The sequence below is a fragment of the Paramisgurnus dabryanus genome, chromosome 18, assembly GCF_030506205.2.
Source record: "Paramisgurnus dabryanus chromosome 18, PD_genome_1.1, whole genome shotgun sequence".
NCBI lineage: Eukaryota > Metazoa > Chordata > Actinopteri > Cypriniformes > Cobitidae > Paramisgurnus > Paramisgurnus dabryanus.
The window spans coordinates 18,693,468-18,713,625 of NC_133354.1; the positions used below are offsets into that span (position 1 = coordinate 18,693,468).

Sequence of the window (20,158 nt, forward strand, 5' to 3'; positions counted from 1 at the left end):
CATATGCTATCTGTTTAATCCTTTTGCTATCCAGGAGAAACAATTATAATATTAAATATCTTCTCACTTGTGATTATTCTTTCCTTTGGGTTGTTTCTCAAATGGAAATGATTGTAAACTTAACCTTTCAAAAATGTCATCTTGCTTGCTCACATTCCGAACCCCTGCGGATTAATCAGAGCTCTCGATTACACGAAAAATCTGTCATCATATCAGCTGAGCAGAAATCCACAAGCAAAGAAAGAAAATGATTGTCGGAGGGGTGACAATGACATGTCATAATGCAAAGTAAACCCAGTGTTTAAGAGGGAGATGAGTAAACAATTCCATTTCCATGACAAAGGGGAGAAGCAGATATGACTCATGCATGATACGCCATTGCAAACGAAGAGACTGTCATCTAACAAGCCATCTCTCGCCTCCAACTTGAACCCTGGAGGAATTCAGAGCCCCCTCCGCAAAGGGCCTATTTTGCAGTGCAGATGAGTTCCCTGATGAAGCAATAGTGCCATAAATTAACCGAACAGTTCAGATTCCCACTGAGCCACTGCTGTTTCACCATTCAACTGAAAAATAGACAACAAATCCAGAGAGAAGGGGAGATAAAGTAGATTTCAACTATTTTTAAGTATCAACTGAAAAATTTTTTTTCAAATCCCTAATTACAGTTTTTCTGATTTATTAAACACTAAACCCCATTCTCTGAGCTAAATTCCCTGTGGCCTTAACCCCTTTATTAAATCATTCACTTCACAAGACTTTTTAAGATTGAAAATTAATCGTTGGTGTCAAAATACATATAGATAATTTATTATAAGATGTTAAAATTGCCACTTTGTAGGTGTGGCATTTTTGGAAGTGTCCCTTTAAAGAGTAACTAAACCCTTAACCACTTTTTTTTTTTAGTTAATGATCTGTAAGAATGATGATTTTATTAGTGCTGTTCATTGATTTTAGTAAGTTTTTTGACATTTGGGTATAAAGTGTTTCAATACTACAATATATGGTGTAAAAACGTCTGAGTGCTGCCCTCTTCAGGTTGAACGATGGCTACTGCAGTTAAATTTTCCTATTGGATATTGGGTCCAAAAAATGACTCGTGACGTAAGCAGATTCAAGCTCACCACGCCCTTGTTACGATCTCACCACACACTTGATATGAGCTTAGTTCGTCCCATCTATCTCCGTTGGGATCTGCCCACTTTTCTTGCATTTTTCAAATATTGCCAGTGGGTGGAGTCAGGCTCTGACCAGGGGTTTAGTTACGCTTTAAATGCAAATGAGCTTATGAAATGCAAACACTGATTGCTATAATGGTGGTTTGTTGAAATTGAAACTCATTTGTGCTGTAAATTATTTTCTCTCTCTCCCTCTCTCCTTCTCTCTCTCTCTCTCTGCATTAAATGGCAGTACCGTGGTTGGATAGTGCAGATTAAGGGGCCGTATTAGTTTAATATGATCCTATTTGACATCACAAGGGGAGCCATATTTCAATTAAATATGTTTTTCACATGATTGCAGAGAACGGTTTACCAAAACTAAGTTACTGGGTTGTTCTTTTTTACAATTTCTAGGTTGAAAGATGCACTGGGGACGCAATTATAGCAGCAATTATTGCACAGATTTTCCTGATATGTCCCCTTAAAACAAGTTTAGGTAGTAAGACACTATTTACAATACTATTTTGCAAAACTCTACACACAGGAAGTAAAAGTTATCAACAGTTATCATTGAGTAAACACAACAACAATTTGTCACACTTTTTTTCTAATGACCTTTTTTACCAATTGTACACAATATAAACCAGCTCAGAGTGTACAGATGGTACAAGTCAAGTGTGTCATATATTTATACCAAAAATGAATGAAAATAATCTGAGAGGCAGAGTATAAGGAAGAGGTGGTGGATGAGAAGGAAGAGTGTGAAGAAGCGGTGGTGGGTGAGGAGGAAGAGTGTGAAGAAGCGGTGTTGTATGAGGAGGAAGAGTGTGAGGAAGAGATGGTGGATGAGGAACAAGATTATGAAAGAGATGTGTTGATAAGGAGAACGAGTGTGAGGAGGTGGTGGATGAGGAGCAAGATTATGAGGGAGATGTGTTGATAAGGAGAACGAACGAGTGTGAGGAGGTGGTGGATGAGGAGCAAGATTATGAGGGAGATGTGGTGATAAGGAGAAAGAGTGTGATGAGGAGGTGGGAATGATGAGGAGCAAGATTATGAGGAAGATGTGGTGATACGGAGAAAGTGTGTGAGTAGGAAGTGGTGGATGAGGAGCAGGATTATAAGGGAGATGTGGTGATATGGAGAAAGTGTGTGAAGAAGTGGTGGTGGTGGATGAGGAGCAAGATTATGAGAGAGATGTGTTGATAAGGAGAAAGAGTGTGAGGAGGTGGTGGACGAGGAGCAAGATTATGAGTGAGATGTGTTGATAAGGAGAACGACTGTGAGGAGAAGGTGGGAATGATGAGGATCAAGATTATGAGGAAGATGTGTGAATAAGGAGAAAGTGTGTGAGGAGGAGGTGATGGATGAGGAGCAAGATTATGAGAGAGATGTGTTGATAAGGAGATAGAGTGTGAGGAGGAAATAGTGGATAAGGATGAAGATTATGAGGAAGAGATGGTGATAAGAAGCAAAAGTGTGAGAAAGAGGTGGTGGATGAGGAGTAAGATTATGAGGGAGATGTGTTGATAAGGAGAACGAGTGTGAGGAGAAGGTGGGAATGATGAGGATCAAGATTATGAGGAAGATGTGTGAATAAGGAGAAAGTGTGTGAGGAGGAGGTGATGGATGAGGAGCAAGATTATGAGAGAGATGTGTTGATAAGGAGAAATAGTGTGAGGAGGTGGTGGACGAGGAGCACGATTATAAGGGAGATGTGTTGATAAGGAGAAAGACAGTGAGGAGGTGGTGGATAGGGAGCAAGATTATGAGGGAGATGTGTTGATAAGGAGAAAGTGTGTGAGGAGGAGGTGATGGATGAGGAGAAAGATTATGAGAGAGATGTGTTGATAAGGAGAAAGAGTGTGAGGAGGAAATAGTGGATAAGGATGAAGATTATGAGGAAGAGATGGTGATAAGAAGCAAAAGTGTGAGGAAGAGGTGGTGGATGAGGAGTAAGATTATGAGGGAGATGTGGTGATAAGGAGAAAGAGTTTGAGGAGGAGATAATGGATGAGGAGCAAAGATTATGAAAAAGAGGTGTTGACAAGGAGAAAGAGTGTGAGGAGGAGGTGGTGGATGGGGAGCAAGATTTTGAGGGAGATGTGTTGATAAGGAGAAAGAGTGTGATGAGGAGGAGGTGGTGGATGGGGAGCAAGATTATGAGGGAGATGTGGTGATAAGGAGAAAGAGTGAGAAAGAGCTGGTGGATGAGGAGCACAATTATGAGGGAGATGTGTTGATAAGGAGAAAGAGTGAGAGGAGGAGGTGATGAATGAGGAGAAAGATTATGAGAGAGATGTGTTGATAAGGAGAAAGAGTGTGAGGAGGAAATAGTGGATAAGGATGAAGATTATGAGGAAGAGATGGTGATAAGAAGCAAAAGTGTGAGGAAGAGGTGGTGGATGAGGAGTAAGATTATGAGGGAGATGTGGTGATAAGGAGAAAGAGTTTGAGGAGGAGATAATGGATGAGGTGCAAAGATTATGAAAAAGAGGTGTTGACAAGGAGAAAGAGTGTGAGGAGGAGGTGGTGGATGGGGAGCAAGATTATGAGGGAGATGTGTTGATAAGGAGAAAGAGTGTGATGAGGAGGAGGTGGTGGATGGGGAGCAAGATTATGAGGGAGATGTGGTGATAAGGAGAAAGAGTGAGAAAGAGCTGGTGGATGAGGAGCACAATTATGAGGGAGATGTGTTGATAAGGAGAAAGAGTGTGAGGAGGTGGTGGTGAATGAGAAGCAAGATTATGAGGGAGATGTGGTGATAAGGAGAAAGAGTGTGATGAGGAGGAGGTGGTGGATGGGGAGCAAGATTATGAGGGAGATGTGGTGATAAGGAGAAAGAGTGAGAAAGAGCTGGTGGATGAGGAGCACAATTATGAGGGAGATGTGGTGATATGGAGAACGACTGTGAGGAGGTGGTGGATGAGGAGCACAATTATGAGGGAGAGATGGTGATAAGAAGCAAAAGTGTGATGAAGAGGTGGTGGATGAAGAGCATGATTATGAAAGAAATGTGTTGATAAGGAGAAAAAGTGTGAGGAGAAGGTGGTGGATGGGGAGCAAGATTATGGGGGAGATGTGTTGATAAGGAGAAAGAGGGTGAGGAGAAGGTGGTGGATGGGGAGCAAGATTATGAGGGAGGGATATAAAGGTTTATCCTTTGTTTAGGGACAAAGATGTGTGTGATGTTGATGAAAACTTGTGGTCAGACCAGCATGAAGATAATAAGATGCTGAGACAAGCTGATTTTCTCACTGACTTTGGTTTTGTAGTTGCACATTTTTGAATACTGTTACATGATTTTCATTTGGGAATATGGACTTGGACTGCTGAATGTTTACAGGACACAAGTGCTGCATATACAAAACGTACTATTACTGTACTTGTAGTACTTATAGTGTACATCATATTCACTGAACTAACTTGAGTTCACTACAGATTTCGGTGTAAGCAGTGAGTTTTTGTGTACAGTACGTTGTTATAGACAGTAAACATTTCTGTACCAGATGCCCTAGCTGCGTTTTCTTTTTTTATGTTGTGTATAATAAGTGCTCTATAGCGTTTTATACATTGACTGACTGCTAAAACACTATTCTTGAATTCTATTGCCCACTTTGAAAAACTAAAACTGTTGCCCACTTTTAAAAACTAAAAATAACAGACCACAGGCAATTTCTTTAGGAAAACACAGAAAGCACATTTGAGTAAATTAGAGCACTTACATATATGCAATATTAAAGGGGAAAAGAGAGGGAGTGAGAGGAGAGGAAGTTAGTCAGAATCTCAGTGAATTGAAGCTCCTGCTGCTCTGTTCATGAGCACAGCCAAGAGAGACACTCAAACTCAGCTGAAGTGTCTGCTGGAGCTCACGGCAAGGAAAAAGAGGAATCATGAATCAGGCTGTCAGTCAGTGGAATGAAAGGGAAAGCGAGTGATAGGGAAAAGAGAGGATGAAGAAGTGTGTGCAGGTGCCCAGCGGCGGAGCTGAATTAGTTTAATTAGGTATGTGCTCCTGGCTGTCCTTTTTCAGCTCTGCTGCACATGTATTCCCTCTGCAGGCTCCCCGCCTTCAATCCCCTAATTTTTCCTCTCTCTCTGGGTCGTCCTCTGCCTCTATTCCTTCTTCTAATCTAATCAGAATTCCTCCTTGTTCTCCATTCCTCTCACAATAGCTCCATCATGGGCCAAATGGGGATTGTGAGGGAAAAACAGCGCTGAGCGTGTTCGATTATATCCGGCTGGTTAACTAGTAAATATGTCTGGGAGAACACAATCAATTTGCTGTCAATGTCTGGCACTGTGGCTCCAAGGCTATGGTATACAATGTAAACAGAGTGCAATTGTTCATTAGCCTTACTTTACTAAATAATCATTTATGGCCAGTTGGACAGTGTGAACTCAACAAATCAGGGTGTGTACATTTTAATAGATCATGACGTTTGTCTCTCAGAAGGAGAAGTGGCTATGATTTCTACCAACCTTAAAGCTGCAGTGTGTCATTTCTTCGTTGCTAGCAACACTAAACAAAACTGTGAAAATACTCTTCCTGAACATTCTGCCACTTAATGAAAAAATTCTTGCATTAAACTCAGGTGTTAGCTGAGCTTTCACTAGTATGTTGTGCTAATCAGGATGCTTTAAAAAAGAGAGCCACAATGTTTACGCTTTCATCGCACTGCAATTGACTCACTATCAGTTGTCTCTGCTTGTTAAGCTCAGATGGGAAAAGGTATTTTAACATATAAAACACATAGCCTACAGTACATGACCTTTAATGGCACATATTATCACCTACAGCAACGCATCTTACCTTCAGATAGTTATAAATAGGACTCGCATCTAATTAATTGAGCTATCTGTGAGGATTTTTAAATACAGACCTCCAACACTAATGGAAATAAAATAGTTTACAATGTACCTGTGAAAACAATATTTTTAAGCTGTGCAAAAGGCTTACTCATAGTTAACTGCACTCTAAAAATAGCTAGGTTATTTTTGGCTCATGTGGGTAGGTATTGGACAGAACACACTGCTGGGTTAAAATTGACCCAATGCTGGGTTGTCCCAACTGCTGAGTTATTATAACACATGGTTGCATAACAACAACCCAACATTGGGTCAATTTTAACCCAGCATTGGGTCATTTTTAGACCAGCATGTGTTTTGTCCAATATTTACCCAACAAAGTTAAAAAATAAGCAATTTTTTCTAGGGATGCACCGATCCGATATTCTGGATCGGTATCGGGGCCGATCCGGCCTTTTTTGCTGGATCGGGTATCGGACTAACAGGACCGATCCAATTCCGATACTGCACGTCACCCATGGTTGTCACTGACAAGCGATTAAAACGACCAAGTATTATAAGAGCACCATAAACGTTTTTATGCACTATAATCAAAGTCATCTTACACTCAATAGCTTCATGTGAAGGAACAAACGCACATTTAAGATATTAATGTTCACAGAAACGCTGTAACTTACTTGCAAACTGAGTTAATCCACTGGTGAGAAGCAGACGGATGAAAACGCGTCATTCAACACACGCAGACACACAAGATAACTGTAACGTTAGGCTTTATTAAAGATCTGATTTTATAAAGTCTCAGTAAGCTGTTGGATGGATGCAATTCAGTATGTGCTGAGTTAATGCACAGGTGAAGCGGACGGATGAAACGCGCCATTCAACACACGAACACACAAAATAACTGTAGGCTGTTTTAAAGATCTGATTTTATAAAGTCTCCGCAAACTGTTGGATGGATGCAATTCAGTATGTGCTGAGCACACGATGCATCTAATCTCTTTGGGTTTTATTAGTTATGAACGTAACTTTCCTTTGCGGAGCGAGGATTCCCATGTGAAGATGCTTCTAGAGCATCAATGCTGCACCCAGGAAGCGCAGTATGATTTAGACGCACTCACTATGATTTAGGCGCATCAATTCTGCACCCGAAATGTGCATAAAAGGTCCGGTTAAGTGCATAATTCCCAAAATAACCATCTGCACACTAAAGCTTTTTTACTGTGACTTTTTGCGCAAATAAGGAAAATATATTTAGCATACTTATTTGATCAAACGTGTCTATTTTATTTTCTCCTAAACACTGCCATGGTTAATAATTACTTATGTTCTTGTAACTTGTAAATCATTTTAAATTATTGGTTTTTACATTTAAAAGTATAATTATATATAATATAATTATATTATGCTAGATTTAGCAGAAAGCACTATACACATTTATATAGTGTGTGTGTGGGTGTGCATGTGTGTCTGTGAGTAATTTAAATTGTTCAAGAAAAATACAGTAGTATCGGATCGGCAGATATCGGAATCGGCCGATACTCAGAATTCGGGTATCGGAATCGGATCGGAGATGGAAAAAGTGGTATCGGTGCATCCCTAATTTTTTCCCAGCAATTTTTAGAGTGTGACGTTAATCTGTGCTGATAGTGTACATCATTGTTTCCCAACCAGGGGGCCTGAGCCCACAGGGGGACCTCAGCAGATTTCCAAGGGGCCCTCAAGATGACTTAAAATTCTTAAAAATTGGACAAAACAAGCATTAAAATAAGCTAAAACATGCAAAAATAAAGATGTTTCTTATATTGGCTATTTTAGAAGCGAATATACATCTGTCTAGTCATTCCAAGCTCTAGTTAATCTTATTTGGAAAAAACTGAGTAAGTGAGGGGCCTTCAAATATTGTTGTGGACAAAACTAGGGGGCATTGAAGTGAAAAAGGTTGGAAACCACTGCTGTACATATACAGTAGAAAGATTAAAGGATCTATTTTGCACCCTCTAATTTTTAGATTTAAACATATATCCAATAACATATTTAAACAAATCCAATAGGAATCTAAGAACCGTGACAGGACAAGAGAAATTGAATTTTTTTTTAGAAATAGTAAGCAACAGCACGAATATAAATTCAAGGTGCAAGATTTGCATGGCGACTGTACTTTAAATGCATGCAGGCTACAGGGTTTCAGCAATAAGGATTTTTATTGTTGACTAGACCAAGCATCTATAAAGAGTTGGTGGTTTACATGATTATTTACTCGTGCGGCAAGCCCCACCTTAAAACTGGTTTTAAAAATGCTTTTTAAGACCACAACATTCTTTTCAATTGGTTGCTATTCAGACAGTGGTTTCCGAACACAAAGAATGATAAATGGCCGCCATACACGCTCGCAAATAATCTGACCACACAATACAGAACTATTACGAATCTGTACGTGACGTTCTTTCAGTCGGCCCCAACTTATCTCATGCTGTCCTTAGGCCATATAGCCATCAGCCTTGCGTGTGCGACCATGCGTGATACTGGTTGTGATTCTGCGGCAAATACGTTTGAATGCATTCATATGTGTGCCGCGTGAGATAGGCAGATGTTGTTAAGTGCAGATATGAATACATTAATGCAAATGGAAATCTAAAAACATAACAACCCCATTGCCTCATTCCTTTCTTTGGAAAAAGAAGCACCGTCATAAATCCCTTCCTAGTTCAGGGAACAACAAAATTAACCGACAGCAGTTACATCAGCGTGCAGACACGTATGCGGTTTCACTATTATTTGAAACAACAAAATGCTTGGTTAAGAGAAAAGCACCTCTCTCCTCCATCAACCACCATTAAGAAAAGTGAAATGCTTTCTGTCAATCTGCCCCAACAGATAAAGCTAACTTTACACCCTATCTGCCTGCAGCGTGTATCAAACCATCAAAAAAAGCTCAACCCCAGCAGAAACAGCGTCGCTCTGCAGATAGATTTTTTTCAGCGTGGCATAAATGGCCTTGTAGGCTTTGAGTGACTGTCTGTAAGCTTCAATAGAACGTCACATACTCCATCGGCTTCGAAATCAACAGCCGCTGCAGAGAACAAAACAGTATGCCAGACGCTTTTACAGCAAGGGGCCACAAGGCCGAATCCTGTTTCCGAGCTGCACCGTTAGAGCTATGACCCATCTTTCTCTTTAGTTTTGTTATGAGCCGTGGGAATTACAAGAGGAGTGGGACACGTTCCGCTGAATCTAATCGGATCTATGAGAACAATGTCATAACTCAGATGAGTGGGCCCAGCCATCCTCCAGTGGCCCCAAGGGGCCCTTCTGTCATAATTTATGGTGGAAGAAGCTACAATCAAAGGCAAAATCACTCTATTATAACAATCACTCTAATGTTTGCCGCAACCATGAGGTCGAGGCTTGACTGGTTAGCATGGCCCCATTAGCACCTGCTGGTAGATAGCGTATCTATACCATCTGGTTCTCCACTGACAAGGATATAATGTCGCTGTGCATTGGGACTTTATGTGTGTGTGTGAGACTTAAAAATGAACAGGAATGCTTACAGTAATTTTTTCTGTATTACTTGCCCTAAAAACAACAGATAACCACATATCATAAAAATTCCTCATTCACAGAGTTTTCACACCAAAGTCCCTCATTAGTGCTATTAGCTTGTTACATAAACCCACAGCTTTCGTGCAACACTTAGGGACAAAGGAGTGAGGCGATAAAGTGGAAGTGTGTTGTGCATGTTGCAGAACAAGCCTGCAGCTGAGCGCTGCAGATGTCACCAAGGAGATCTACCATGCACCCGTGACTGATAACCGAGAGGCTTCAACGTCACATTGTCACGCAACACAGGCCTCGGCAAATGTGCTGCCAAACTGTTGAAGAAAGATGAATTTGACATTTTTTTCTTGTTCAGAGTCACTGTGAGGTACGTTTGCGCCCGAGGCCCAATGTGTTTTTTTGCCCTCCTGCCGGGATTTTAATTTGTTTAGCTAAAAAGCTAAATCACAACATACGTGCTTTAGGTAACCAATTAATAATTGGGAACAACTTCTGCATTAGGAATGAATTTGATACTTCTCTTGAGAATTAAAGATTTGGTTATGCTCTTAGTAAGCACAAACCATGGTATCTTCATCGGTTTAATTGGGTACATTTTTGTCATATAGCTGTCATATTTAGCGGTGGACACGGCACTAATACGATCAGGGCTTTTGCTAATTGGAGCACAGCAAGTCACATGGCCGTGTCTGGAAGCATGCACGCTGACAAATCACTGGCAATCAGTTTAACAAAGGGAAGCCATTTTGCATATATCAACATCAGATTTACCACAACAAAGAAGATGGATGCAGTGCTGGCACTGTCTGGGTGACATTTATCAAGAACAGGGCATACTACAAAGCGTGTTAAATGTTTAGATTAAAAATCTGATGCAAGTGGGAGCGGCTGGGTGATGGTGGCCTCCATTGCAGTTTTCACTGGCTGCAGGATGACAGCAGGCAACCAGAAACCACCTCCAGATCTGTGTGGATCTTTCCCCCGGGGCACGGCCGGGCCAGCGGAGCGGCAATGAGGACAAATGAGCGTGCTGCTGAGCTGACATCGGCCTGGCGTGGGGACGAGGGAACTATGTGACCGAAGCGTGGCCTGGAGATGGGCCAGTCATCGCTGGCTCAGTGGACGGCTGCTGCTCCTCTCCTCGTCATGACGGATGGCCGGGCAGACAGCTGTTTAACATCACAAGATTTACAGCCCTCTCGTAGCAGCCGTCAGTCCGACACCTTTCCTGCTGAAGTAAATCTCTTGTCTCTCAGAGAGGAAAGAGCCACTGGAGCGATCGGCTGTTAATCACCTGACCTCTATTGTTCTGCCATAACCAAGGCCGGGCCAACCCTTCTCTTGTCCTGTATCTCTTGCACTCTCACTTGCATCTTGCTCTCCTGCCTTACTTTTCTTTACCTACTCTCACCCCCCTCCCTCTCTCATCTCTTTGTAATCCATGTCTCCTGTGTGATGCTGGGAGGTCAGCGGGCACGAGGAGGTGGATCAGGAGTGACTGTGCATGCTGCAGAGTAAGGTTACATGCTTCGGATGCTGACAGGAGCTCACACTGGAAAATGCCTTTGCCCTGCTGGAGCGGTACTTGCACACACATACACACGCACGTCATGCAATAGGCTTGGAACGAAAGGTCTTTTATTTGTGTTATAATGCAGGTATATTATTTCATCCAGCTCATTTGTTAATTTAACTTTAATATAAGCTAGTTTGTCATTGTAATTTTTTATTGTGTTTTCATTAAAAATGTTAATGTACCACAAACTAAATGTTTGTTTTAAAGTATGGGGGACATCCAGAAGTCATTAGTTTATTTGTGCTACTACTATTTAGTCACGAATTCATCCGTTAAAATGCATCTTTAAGCATTGTAATTGCATTTATAAAAGTTTTACCTGTCTCTGTAATTTCTTCATGCTTTAAAACAGCTTGAATGTAACTCTACACCCTTTCCTCATTAATTAAACGCAGATCTATGAATATGCAAATTAATCCCGCCTCTACTCAATAGCAAAGCCTGGACCATAGATATGAATATGCAAATTAGTCCCTGCCTCCACTCTTTCGGACCGCCTTGGACCATAAGTAAATATGTAAATAGATACTACATTCGGCAGTTTCAAACACTAAGTTCGGTTTCACACAATGCATGCATAAACTGCACGTTTGCAGCACAAATTTGTATCCGTGTCTATGGGCATCCATACATAATATCTATAAGAACTACTGATCCACATGTTCAACTGTTGATATGACTGGTTACATGTTTGGCATGGAAACCAAGGCAATTTTAAACCACATGAGACTGCCTCCAATCTTATGGGGGAAAATATAGCAATGGTGGTAAATGATGAATTTGCACATAGCTTGGCTTAAAACATATTAAAAACACTACATAGAGACAAATAAACTTTAATTAAAACTTGATTTTCTCCACAGTGGGACTTTAATAACAAATAAGCTTAAAGGCGGGGTGCATGATCTCTGAAAGCCATGTTGATATTTGAAATCACCTAAACAAACACGCCCCTACCCCAATAGAATCTTCTTTTGATAGACCCGCCCCACAAATACACAACCCAGGCAACGATGTTGGTTAGTAGACACACCCCTTACTGCTGATTGGCTTCAAGTGTGTTTTGCCACTTGGCCCAACTCTCTTTCCAAAATATTTTTCAATATCATGCCTTTAATGCTAATAATAATTTTGTTCAAAGTAAAGGAAAGATGTAAAGCTCTAACGTTATAGGATTAGTTCAACCCATCGCTTCACTTCAAAAGACATTTAATATATGTATGGATTAGCTTTTTAAAGATGGATGTGCAATTTGGAACTTTAAAAATTGGGCACTATTCAATGCCATTTAAAGCTAAAAAGAGCCAGGACCAGGATATAATTTTTTTTTTTATTATATATAAATCAGACTGTGTTTGGTAGAAAGAAGAAAGTCCTAGGATGGGGCTTGAGGGTAAATAAACTATGGGCTCATTTTAATTTTGGGGTGACTTATCCCTTTAAAAGATCAAAATGAGTGGGAAATGTCACTGACAATTTTTTTTGGTCACACATTTATTAATTGGTGGGAAAATGTCCTCACTGGAACACTATCACTGCCCTATTGTGCAATAGTACAAATGTGGCAACAGGAACGATTCTGCTACAAAATGATACATGTAAATATCTGCATAAGTAAAGATCAGAAAAACAGAACTGTATCTACTAATACTTAATTTTATACAAAACTATGTGTTTGTACTGATGGCAAACTCATACATTTTATGAAAAATATCATATTTGTTTTGCTTCCGTTAGAAATCAATATTTCTGTTCATATCTAATCGTTTAGTGTGCATATATTTTATATTATAACTAATCATATAATACAGGGGTCTCCAACCCTGCTCCTTGTGAGCTACCATCCTGCAGAGTTTAGCTCCAACCCTAATCAAACACAGGTAAACCAGCTAATCAAGGTGTTCAGGATTGCTTGATAATTACAGACAGGTGTGTGGGAGCTGGGTTGAAAGTGAAGTCTGCAGGATTGGAGACACCCAGGGCATGAAATTAACACCCGACCACGCGCCAAATGCGGGTGGATTTTGCAATTGGCGGGTAACACTGTCAATCTACCAGCCACATTGGCGGGTAGCCAATGCGAATCAGTGATGCGCGGGTCATTGTATAAACAACCCACTCCCGACCGACATTTTCAACTAACCCGCCCCGCCCGCAATTGTTCAAAATAGTTTTTAAACTCGACCGACTGACCGCGGCCTGAATATCACTAAAATATTTTTGGATGACTCGTAACCGGCACCCGCTCATTTCTTATCAACCTGCGCATATCACCGATGCAAATTGAGTGATTCATTGAGAGGATGCGACTGTTTCGCAACGTTCATGCGATTGGAAAGAAGATGAGGCACTTCTCTGACTACGTTTGGATGTGCGAGTAAGTATTAAACTGTTGGTGAGATGGGATGAGAATGCAATGCTGACATATGCTACTGTACAATCACAGTTGCACAGATGTGTAGTGCTGCTGTGATGGATCAGAACTCTTGATGTGTAAACTTTAGAGAGAGTTTCGCTACTATGCTTTATACTGTAGTACATTAACATACATTTTGCGAATATAGTAACATACATTTTGCGAATATAGTAATGAAAAACACCGTATGTGCGGCGTTTATGTGCGCAGTTTGTGCCCCCTCTGTCTCTGTGTGCGTGCGCGGGTTTAAGGGGACTCAATAGGGCACATCGGAGAGCCCTGCTGAAAAAAACTGCATACCAGCAAGACCAGCATATGTTGTGTTTTGGTGCTGGTTTGCTAGTGAACACCAGCTAAACCAGCATCAAACCAGCATCAGCACCAGCATTAGCACCAGCTAAACCAGCATTAGCACCAGCATCCCATGCTGGTCATACCAGCATATGTTGTGTTTTGGTGCTGGTATGCTGTGACTACCAGCTAAACCAGCATAGACCAGCATAATTCCCATGCTGGTCCATGCTGGTTTGATGCTGGTTTTTTCAGCAGGGAGACGCGTTCCTAAAAGCATGCGTACATAAAATCTTTCTGCTCTTGACAGGGCACATATAAATAAAATGATCTCAACAGTATTCATTTTCTAATAAAACATTTCTTTATGTCTTAAGTGTATGTATAGAGAGTCAAAAACCAGTCTGTGCTGGTCTTAAAGAGACAGTAACCTCAATTAACCTACTTAAGTCTGTGTCATTAATGTTAATCAAACAACCTAAGACAAAGAGAAATTCACTTTTGTAGCTCTGAAAAAAATTATATTTAATTCATACAATAAAGACAGTGTTATAATTCACTATTCGGGCAAAAAAAAAAACGGCTGGTAAAAAGTCTCTGTGGCAGGTGGATTTCTAAATCCACCTGCCACAGTGGCTGGTGGTCAAAAAAGTTAACTTCAGGCCCTGGAGACACCTGATATAATACATTCATACCTCAGTCTCAACACTAAAAAAATTATTATTTTAAGGATAAACAAGAACATTTTGAAAATGTAGGCCATGACATCCCAAATACTATATGCAAAACTATTTAAACCTGACCTCGCTTAAAGCAATGTACTATATAAAACTATGCAAATATACTGTAAACAGAGCATGGCAATAGCAAGGGGGGGAAAACCTGCAGGGAAGGTCACGTGACCTTGTGTGTCGTTTAAAAGACAACAGGACTGCCAGGTCACCCGTAGAGTGAAGCATCTACTCTGCTAGCATCTGCCCACAGCACCCCCCTCCTACTCTCACTGGCATCTGGCTTCTTCTCCCACTCTGTAATGCCAGGTAATTACCAACCCTATCTGTTGCCGCTTACCCATTCTACCTACTCTCAAAACATTCAGGAAAAGCAGTGGGCTCCTTTAATTATCTGCTTTCTGCATCACACTGGAACTCGTCCAACTATATCCCCCCGGACCGCCTCAAAATAAATCAGGGATTCATACCAAAACCAGCCACGCTTGTGTCCACAGTGCAGCATAATAGCGTGTGTAGTAGGCTGCACTGCTTATGTCGAGTACCGCGGTTCAAGAAACACAATGTAATCTGCGGCTTTACCGGCTGCCTCGGCCACTAGCGCGTCTGACCTGGACCTCTTCTAATGATAAGTGCCAAAGCGCCCTTAATCACTGGTTTCACACCAATGCGAACGTGCACAGTGTTTCAATGTGTCTCAATGACCTGAGGTCCATTAACAATTCATTTGGGTGGCAAGTAAAGTTCATCCGATGCCAATGAGCGTTGTGGAAAAAACTTCCCTGGAGGTGGAAACAGACACGAGGATCTCAGCGGTGACCTTTTTCCCCAGCTCATCATCATCTGCAGTGATCCTAGTTGGGTTTTTTTACTTTTGCTTTGGCTGGAACTAGGACTGAGTCATGCGTCAGCCTGAATTAAAAGCTGCCCGGCACCCCAGGCCACGCAATGCCAGTAGAGAGACAGAATTGTGTATGCATGACCTTGGACCTTGAGAGAGGGGGTATGTGATGAGGGAACAGTGTGCAGTCCTGTGTTTGCGTACTGTGTCACCTAGACCCGTTCTCCAACCTCTCCTTGGTATCCCGCTTCACCTCTGAATAAAAAAATATGGGACTGCAAGTACACAGTGCCTAAACAACTGTCTGGGTTGATTTCAAGACCCCCTAGTGACTTTAGAGACAAAACCAATTAGCTGTATACTCACAGACGCAGTCATGTGACTCTCTTCGGTGCAAGAGATGTTCCTTGATGCTATTTCTTCAACATGAATACTGCAGAACACATGACAGGAACAAATGTATGAACTCTACCAGCACTAACATGCAACGTCTTCTTAGACATTAGAAGCTGTGGATGTTTGGGCCTCCCTCAGGGTGGATCATCCCTTCACCCAACGTAGCATCAATAGACGGCCGTCTGCACCGACACGGAGACACATCCCACTGTAAATGTATTGCATATCAAGGAGCTGTCCACGCAAGCGGTGCTACAGAGTGAGACAGCCAAATAGCAGGAGTCTGGCAAGTGAGTCAGAAAGTAAACAGAGCCGAGGCTTGATTTTTTCAGCAGATCTTTTTAGTATGTGTCCCTGTGTCAGTGGATGGACTGTGATGGTTCGATGTGTCACATGTTACCAGAGTTTAAAAGCAATGACAGGCTGCTGCGACACAAGAAAAGCATAAAATGACTCAGAGATAGCCCGAAAGCTTGCTATTTTATGTTTATCTGGTATTAATAATTCAGGATTGGCAAAACTACTTATTTATTTAAAAGTGACTAGATAATGGGTTGCCTGAACAACTTGTTGCCTAGTTTTGGGGTGACCTGACCCTAATCTGATGTTTTTCTAGGGCGGGTTTACAAATTATTGCATTCATAAAACTGCTAGACAAAGTGAAAATGAACAGAGCAGAACACAAAGGTCTCCAGATGTGATTTTAAGAGCGAAGTTATTTTTAACTTGACACCCCAGTTTAAAACACAATGCTCTTGGCAGGATGCTCAAAACACAGGGAAGATGCCCATCAGTACATGCGGTACTCTGCAATGTTCTAAGTGAAGAATTGCCATTTTTTGGAGAGGATTTCACCACGGAAAAAGCACAGCAAGCTAATTAAGCAATGCCATTAACTATTAAAAATCTACATAAACAAATCGACTAATCACGATCCACCCGCATCAATAGTTAAAGAAAAGTGTGACTCCCCATGGAGCGAGTAGGCTTAATTCATACCCCACATAAAACATTAACTTAAGTCAACACAATGAATTATGATCAACGTCATTGCAAAATGCTTAATAAAGCAATTACGAGACATGCAAATAGTCTCACAACTTGTCAGGGCTGACATCGGCTCATTGTACTCTTTGCACCGGAACAAAATTCAATCCTTTCCCAAACAATGGTCATTGTGGCTTACAGCCGTTCCTCATCCAGAGATGCCAAAGGACAGCACAGAAGGACGAAGAACAAAGACACAGGCTGTTACACACAAACCAGTCAACCTTTCTCTGTACGAAGAGGGGGGGACCACCTTCGAAAAACCACCTGTCCATCAGGAATGCCACCAGCCTCTCTTCCCCCCACCTTCCTGTCTCCGAGCCCCATGACAACCGGCCAGCGATACTCCTTATCGGCTGGTGAGATGAGATTTAGTTCTAGGGCTAACACTCGCGGGAGGCTATCGATAATGTTATTCCCCCCTCCTGCGTTTCTCTCGTTTTCCTGAAGTGGTCCCGCCTCACCTGGCCAAATTTAAAGCGCAACCATGACAGCGACAGCAAAACTGATTTCAAATCTACCTCGTTCTAGCTACGGATAAATTCGATGGGCCGTGGAAAAACCAAACCAAAGGTGGTGGATATCCTGCTTAGAAAATCCCCTGCTTTTCCTTCTGTCACCCCGACTGGCAGGCTAGGTCAAGCTCCTGGTGATGGGTTCTGATGTTGTTTTGACATCTATGCTATGGCATGGCTGAATAAATAAATAATCGATGGGGCTTGAATACAGGAGGCTTTTTTTTCTTCTTAAAATTGCTCATGAAACTTTCATGGTTTATAGGTACAAAGCAAGAAACAGCACAGGCCGCCTGACATGTTCAAAGCAGTGCTTTCCATTACTGACCCATATCGCGAATCATTTCGTAGAAAAAAACTGCTTCATCCTTCTTTTACATTTTTATAGCCTAGCAAATGGTTGCATAAACTGTCGAACCCAACCTATTACACTGACAGACAGCACCTATTATGTGATATTGATCGCTCAAGCCTTTCAGAAATGGCATTCCTGTCGATCTGATAAACTAGTGAAGTGAAGTTTGCCTAGAACAAGTCTCGGTCATAAACTTTATGAACATAAGTCAAGTCTGAATAAAGCCTGCATATATCAAGCCTCCGTTTGACTGATTCACCTCAGCAGTTACCCACGCAGGGGACTCGCATGCAATTAGTGGTGTTAATCATATACTAATAATAAACAGTGAATTTAATTAAATCAATGATGTATTGTCACCCAAACTAAGTGCTACTGGATGTTGTCACACCACGGCCAGGAAAGATTTATCTGACACCAGCTCACCATCAAGCTGTCCCCAGTTGTTCAGTGCCAACAGCCCTGCCACAGAACAGTTGGTGACGGAGCTAACAGAGGGTTGCAGTACATGGCAACAGTGAAAAATACAACAGATGTTTAAGAAGCCAATATCAAAGAAATCAAATTAAGTGATGTTTCATTCTTAACATATAGGTACTGACATTCCTCACAGTTCATCATATAGCACAATGTAGCAACACAAAGGTCATAGGATCGATCCCCAGAGAACAGACACAGATTTAAAGAAAAAATGTGTAGCATGAAGGCATTTTAAGTCGCTTTAGATAAAAGCATCTGCTAAATAATTGTACATGTATGGGGTAGAAACAACATGTTAACATAAAATGAAGGATAAAATGTAATAATAATATGACTTACACCATATTTTTATTGAATTCACAAAGCTTAAATGAGACATTACCCAAACACTTACACAGGCCTCGACTGTCATTTTCATAAGTCATAAAAACAATACAACATATTTGTTCTTACCGTAATGTATGTTTACACAAAGCATCTCGTCCTTTGCAAACTTAGGGTTTTAAAGGATCAAGTGGTTACACTGCTAAACATGTTCAACGTTAATATTTTATTCCAACACATAGTTAAGGAATGAAATAATGAAATACCCATTTATTTAAACAAAGGGATGTTTTATTCAGTCAGCTTTGCCGTTTCTCTCTCGTTCATCTAAGAACCGCACATGGCTCGACTCAAACGGGGGCAAATCAATACACACAGCGGCCGTTAGTAACGCTCCGCGGAAAGGCAGGTGTTCAAAACCATCACGAACACGCAATATATCTCCAGCGACACTTCCGTGGGTGTTAGAATAAACACAGTATACACAATACAAGCCCACAGACAGCATCTTTCTACTTCCCGTCCTGCACATCACCTGAAAACAAATATTTTGATGACAGAAGCATCCGCAGAGACGCGCAGAAGTGCTCTTACCTGCTTTTTGTTGCTAAATGTTTCACAGTGCGTGCGCTTTATCCACACTTCTCAGCAGAAATTTTGGCGTGTATGTTTTGTATAGTCCAGAGAGGAGAAATGCGACGCGTGCACTCCCCTTCCCCCGGCGTACAGACGATGACTGTGAGAGCGCGCGCGCGAGTCGAGCCGCTCCACCTGCATGCCCGTATGAAACGATACAGCAAATCTGCTGCGCGGTCCCCGCTCTCCCGGTACTCCCTCTCTTTTCCAATAGCGGTTTATGGGCGAGAAATGAGGGCGCGGTCAGTGGAACACCTCACCGATCATCCCGCGCGAGCACATCGCCACGATGACTGCGGCACCACGGATGCCTCAATGTGACTTATTTGATCAAAATCTGGACCACCGGCTATGTCCAGCAGCTGCGTCTCATCCACCACCCGTAACCGTCTCTTAATCCGTTTAGAGTAAACGGTGACCAAAACTGAACAAAACTGCTGGGAGTTTTTAACCGACGCTTCTCTCAGCGAAGCGCGTGCCGCCGTTTCACACAGAATTGGTGTTAATTGCTGTTGTCATTAAGCGTTTTAAAGAGCAAATGTGTCACTAGGGAACATAAATGTTGCGGGGGTCAAGTTTAACGACGAGCACAGATTGTTTACCATATCATTTTACGCTATATCATTTACCACATAATTACAATAGAGAATTTAATTAGAAAATGTAATGCGTAATGATCACCCCTTCCCAAGGAAGACGCGTGAGGATTCACGCGCTTGATTATACATTTGTTAGTCCTGCGAGCTGTTTCACAAGTTAAATATTTCATTTGAATAATACAACTGAATTGAAGATTTTTCTCTTTTTACTGTTATTTCGTCCTAGTCATACAATATTAGGCGTGTTTCGGCATTAAAGTTTGACAGATGACTTTACATTTCTCAAGCTTTGTGTAATGAGCCAAATACTCAAACAACAGCAAGTATGATTAATGGCATGTGTTGTAATTTTCTTGTGTATTGCCCTCAGGCGAATCCTAATAACCATAAGCAGAAGGGTTATAGCCTTCACCTCTACTGTCTG

At 41.5% G+C, this 20,158-nt stretch overlaps 1 protein-coding gene across 9 annotated transcripts in view; it reads right to left on the reverse strand.

Annotated features, from left to right (window-relative positions):
- nrxn2a (neurexin 2a) overlaps positions 1-19,520 on the reverse strand; it is a 467,328-nt gene extending 447,808 nt beyond the window's left edge. For 7 of the 9 annotated variants that reach the window (XM_065287126.2, XM_065287125.2, XM_065287124.2 and 4 more), the window contains exon 1: positions 19,094-19,516. The gene's annotated coding sequence lies outside the window, so the exon portion shown is untranslated. Of the gene's footprint in view, positions 1-19,093 lie in introns of all 9 variants that reach the window. The other 2 variants (XM_065287129.2, XM_065287128.1) reach the window with 2 other exon arrangements.
- Positions 19,521-20,158: the final 638 nt, after the last annotated feature.